The sequence below is a fragment of the Ambystoma mexicanum genome, chromosome 5q, assembly GCF_040938575.1.
Source record: "Ambystoma mexicanum isolate Mex_15411 chromosome 5q, UKY_AmexF1_1, whole genome shotgun sequence".
Lineage (NCBI taxonomy): Eukaryota > Metazoa > Chordata > Amphibia > Caudata > Ambystomatidae > Ambystoma > Ambystoma mexicanum.
In genome coordinates, this window is record NC_090933.1 from 94,445,395 (window position 1) to 94,450,770 (window position 5,376).

The following is a 5,376-nucleotide window of genomic DNA, read 5'->3' on the forward strand; positions in this document are numbered from 1 at the left end:
CATTCTTTGGTCACTATTAGGTCTCTCCGGAGGGCATTAGTCTCTTGTCGGGCAGAATGAACCTCAGCACGAAGCTCTCCTAGTAATTGGGCCAATTGGTCCATTTCTGATGTCTCCATGGCACCAAGGTGGATTTGTTATGTTAGGCTTCGTGTTCTGTTACGCTCACCTGGTATCCACAGGGACGCCACCCAGCTGGGTTACTCGCTGGTATGCTTCTCAGCTTTGCCCTGATGTGGTCTGCTTGGAAGGATCTGCCTTGTGGTAGAATTAGGCGTGCTCTCAGTCCTGCCTTCTTTGCAGGGGCGCGTTGTCTTTCATGGGAGAGTGCGGTCCAGTTACTTCACTGACGCCGGCCCGTTTGATATTGTTCAGATAGGTCTTATTGCTGTTATTTAGTTTTGTTGCTATCCTGCATGCCTTTCTTTGTTTAAAATGTCTCTTTTTTCTCCCTTAGGTATGCAGAGCTTCAGCGCGGCGAACTGGCTTGGTTGAGCCCCGCTGGTAAATGATGGCGCATTAAGAGCGCTATGATGCGGTAAGTAAGCGCTATGCGCAGCGATGCAAAGTCCTGCCTTTGCTAACCTGTGTTTTCCTTCCTTGTAGGTCGCGGTGTTCTTCAGCGAGAGTGGAATGTCTGGAGTGGTGCCAGCCGAGAGGCGACCAGCCAGGTAAGCCTTTTGAGCAGTTCGTAATTTATAAATTTCTCTACAGCTTTCTTTAATGTTGCCTCTATCTTCCTCTTTCAGGTCGTTCTGTCCGGGAGGCGTGCAGATTCGAGGAAGCTGTTCTCAGTAACTGCGATTGTTTAAAGATGAAGACTGCAGGTAAAATGCTGCTGCTAATGATGTTCCTTTTGTCTCCTTGCAGGTTCTGCTTCTCCGAGGTTCGAGGGAATAGCTGGACACGGTGAGCGTCACGTTGCAAGCTGCAAAGTAACACGAAGCATGTTCTGCAGTCAGGGTGTGGTTTATATAGCCCAGGTAAAGTAGTACCAGGGAAAGTAGTTCCAGGCCTGCCACACCCAAAACACTAGACCGCATAGCTTGGTTCTTAGGAACCAAGCTATGTGGATGCCTCCATGTTGGCTGACAATACAATAAAGTAGTTCCCAAGCACATAGTTGTTCATGGTGTATGAGCCTGGCGCCATAGGCGCCAGGACTGGCCCCATGAGGGCTTTTGAAGAGGATGCCAGGCTCTAGAGGCCCGAGTCCTGACTCCACCTGGCCAATGGGTTTGCCAGAGGGGGTTTTGGGTGAGGGTCGTGACAAATCAACCACAAAGACACTGCCGTATGAAGCATTTTACTACACCTGCCTTTCTTCCTCAGGGGGAGCCCCAGGAGGCATTGTTTAACCGTCGACCAGAGCCTAATCCCTGTTAGCCCTGAGAGGGCTTGCAGGTCTTGGTCCCAAAACAACTTCATCACGTCACACCCCCACCACAGGTGCAAACATGACCCCACTTCACTCTGATACCTCCAGCATGAGGGATCCATGCCAGGCATAATTTTAGCCACTACAACCGGAGTGATACATGCCCGCATGACCATCTTATATTGGATCCATTGGAACCTTACATTCCTGGATACTTGTTTCGTACTCACAAACAGATGTAAGGAAAGCATGCTATCAAACAGTAAAGACAGACACAGGTGATCACAGTTCAAGGGTGTTTATTGAACGTCAAATGGGTTGGTTAAACACCTATCTAATCCTAAATCTAAGGATGGGACTAAGCTACGACCATCAAATAATAACGCAGTCCTAGTGGAGTCTCTGTCAAGATAAAAGGGCCTATACTAATAAACCTATTGCTAATCCTTACTTGTAAATACAAATGTTGTGGGACAACAATGTAGGCAAAGGAAACGTGTTCAAGATATAATATGTCAGGATAGTTGAGCAGTTGGCTTCCATTCCCCATGTTTTCAGCACAGGACAAGGTGGCACGTTTGAGCTTCACACACACTCTGGCTTCTTGGCCACGAGAAGACAGTTCAAAGCACAGGTATCAGCACCTTAAACTCCTGGTTTACCCCTGAACTTAAATTACTATGTACAGAAAAGAGGAAACTCAAAACGCTTTGGAAGAATACCACCACTTCAGAGAACAAAACTAATTTAGCTAATATCATGGCCACCTACAAAAATGAAATTATCCGTACCAAAAAAGAAACCTTCAATGATAGAATTAACCAAGCAGGTTCCAGCACCAAAGAATTGTTTAATAGCTTAAGAGAGCTGGAAAACCAAAACCCGCCCACAGAAACCTGCCTTAAGGATAAACCGTGGTGCACCAGCATCCAAAATGCACTCACCAATAAAATCACTGGTCTTCAAACCAAAATAGCCGACAAACGGCACCAACTAACCACCCGTAATCCAATTAGTCTGACTACTTCTGACTCCTCGCACCAAAACTCAGGCTTTAAATTCACCAAGTATCAGTGCCAGATGTACAAAAAATGTAAGCCTCACTGAAACCTTCTAATTGCAAGGGTGACAGTTGCCCAGCACAGATCATAAAAGACGCAGCCCGAGATTTGGCTCCTTTTATCACCAAACTAATTAATTAATTATTCTCTAGCAACACTGTACCACGTAACCTGAAGGAATCATGAGTGCTCCCATTACTTAAGAAACAAACGTCAGACCCATCTATATCCATAAACTATAGACCAATCACAACGGTCCCTTTTCTATTAAAAATTCTAGACAGGGTTGCATACTTGCAAATTCAAGACTACCTCGAGACAAACATACTACTAGGAACACGGTAATATGGCTTCAGACCCCAACATGGAACGGAAACTGCCCTTGTTGACCTCAAAAGCCAGATCGATGAACTAAAAGACAAAGGCAAAGTGCCCAACATACTCCTCCGAGACCTGTCAGCGGCCTTTGACTTGGTCGACCACAAGGTACTCTGTGATCACCTCGCATCGGCTACTCACTTCTCGAGCTCTGCCATCACATGGATTCAATCATTTGTCAATAACAGGACCATGCGTGTCTTCTCACCGCTGGCAGCAGCTGACCCCATACCTATCACCTGTGGCGTGCCACAAGGTTCATGTGTCTCACCTACTTTGTATAATATCTTTACAAAGCCCCTATTTGATAAACTGAACCTTCTGGGTGTCACCTACACTAATTACACAGATGATACCCAGATACTCCTACCCTTATCAGGTATCTATGACACAGATGTATCTCGGATCAATGAAATCTACACCATCATTCAGGCATGGATGGCCCTTCACGGCCTATGCCTCAATGATGATAAGACTGAGATTCTTCTGGTCGGCTCACCCACCAACTTACAGAAACTTAGCCCTAACTACACCAGTATAAGCATAGATGGTAACAACATACCCATTGCCAAGGATGTAAAAACTCTTGGTTTTTACCTCGAAGCCAACTCTAAATTAACTAAACATGTAAACATGACCACCTCAGCCACCGCCTACACAGGCAAATTGATCAGGGCGTGCAGACCCTTACTGTCACCTAATAGTTGTCTTATACTAGCCAGAGCACTCATACAGTCCAAACTGGACTATTGTAACAGTCTCTACCTAGGCGCCAATAAGTCCATACTTAACAAACTGCAGATACTGCAGAACAATGCGCTTAGAGCCGCTATAAACATACCCAGAAGAGAACATATCTCTGCAACCAGAAAACTCTGTAAATGGCTCTCCATACAAGAAATAAGAGAGCTCAAAACGTTCTGCCTCATGCATAAAGCATTGAACCACCGAGCCCCACCTTATCTCACTGTCATGCATGGCAGCCTGACTACACCTGGTCCTGTAGCACCCTATCATCGTAGGTCCTGTTATGCCTAAAGAACCTCAAAGAGTTTCTATTCCAGATGGAGGATATTCAATACATTGCCATTGTTTGCATTACTCACGCCGTTAGTAGTCACGTGATTAGAGACTGTCATGTGCTCACAAAGCTACGTTATTAACAGCGTTGGAAAGCCGCTCGCTGCTTCTGATCAAATTACATGGAGTCCGTTAGCTGATGCTTGAACCTGAGTCCTCGCAAATCACTTCAGCATTCCTATGGGATTATTGTTTGTGTTCCTTCCTGAGCTCCGTTTGATGTGAAGTGGAACTTTCTTCCTTCTGCCTTCCAGAATTTCCAGCAAACAGTGAAAGCCATCCGTGCTTGTATACACTGCCGCGTGTGCAAAGCAGCGTCCTTTTTACCTGTTCTGCCACGTGTACCACATGCAGTTTGATTGAACTCGTCCTGCCGCGTTTGGTGAACGAACGTGTGGCTTTTTGGAACGAGTTCTGCGGGGTGTGATGATACAACAGGCGGTTTCCTTAAATTCGTCCTGCCGCATGTAGTGAACGAGTGTGCGGCTTCTGAAGTGTTCTGCCGCGTGTGATGATACAACAGGTGGTTTCCTTAAACTTGTCTTGCCGCATTTAGTGAACAAGTGTGCGGCTTCTGAAGTGTTCTGCCGCATGTGCGTTGATTAACGTGCGGTTCCTTCGAACTCGTCATTCCGCGTTCTGTTTTGTTCTTGGGTGTTATACACTGCTTCTACTTTTTGCCAATCAAGCACATTGAAGTAGTCATCCTTTGTTTTTCTCATATTACCAAGACTACCTCCTGATCCACAAGGGCAAGGAACGTTTCTCCCGACAAACTCTTACTTTTGTTGACAAGGAAGGTTATTAGTGCACAAGACTTTGGACGCTACCCTGTGGCGCACCAACCCGGTATCTAGCGTGACCCTCGTGCTGTTCCGGATAAGTTTCCCTTACTAACAATTCCCTCCTTTTCGTTGTTTCTTCTTTGGATTTCCTTGCAGTTCTTTTGTCTGACCTTTTCCAGCCTTTCAACATCCACAGGTTAGTGGTGCTCCTTATTGGTCGTTTAGTAGAGTGAACTAAATGTTGTGACACATATTCATGATACATTATTTTCTCATAGGCTGACGTCTCGTTGTTCCACGCCCTTTCCAGTGATTCCTCTCTGTGACTGTGAGTAGAGTATCATCATTTGGAAGATCTATTCTTGACTTCAATATTCTCAATATTCTCAAGCCGTTTCCTTTGCTCAAGGGATCCAGAAGATAACCTACTACTTGTATCCTTGTATGGTTATTCCTGTATCCTTTGCTGGTCAGTGATAGATACTTTAGTTGATTTATGACACTCACTGACAAATTCTCTTTGAGACCCTCCATCCGTACATCGAGACCCACTAACACTTCTTACCTAGTGGTACCTAGATATAACCTCAAAAGAGAAGGCGGTTCCAGCTTCCCGGTCCTGGCCTCCCAACTCTGGAACACACTCCCACAAGATATCAAATCTATCCAAGTATTCGAAAAATTCAGAAGTAGT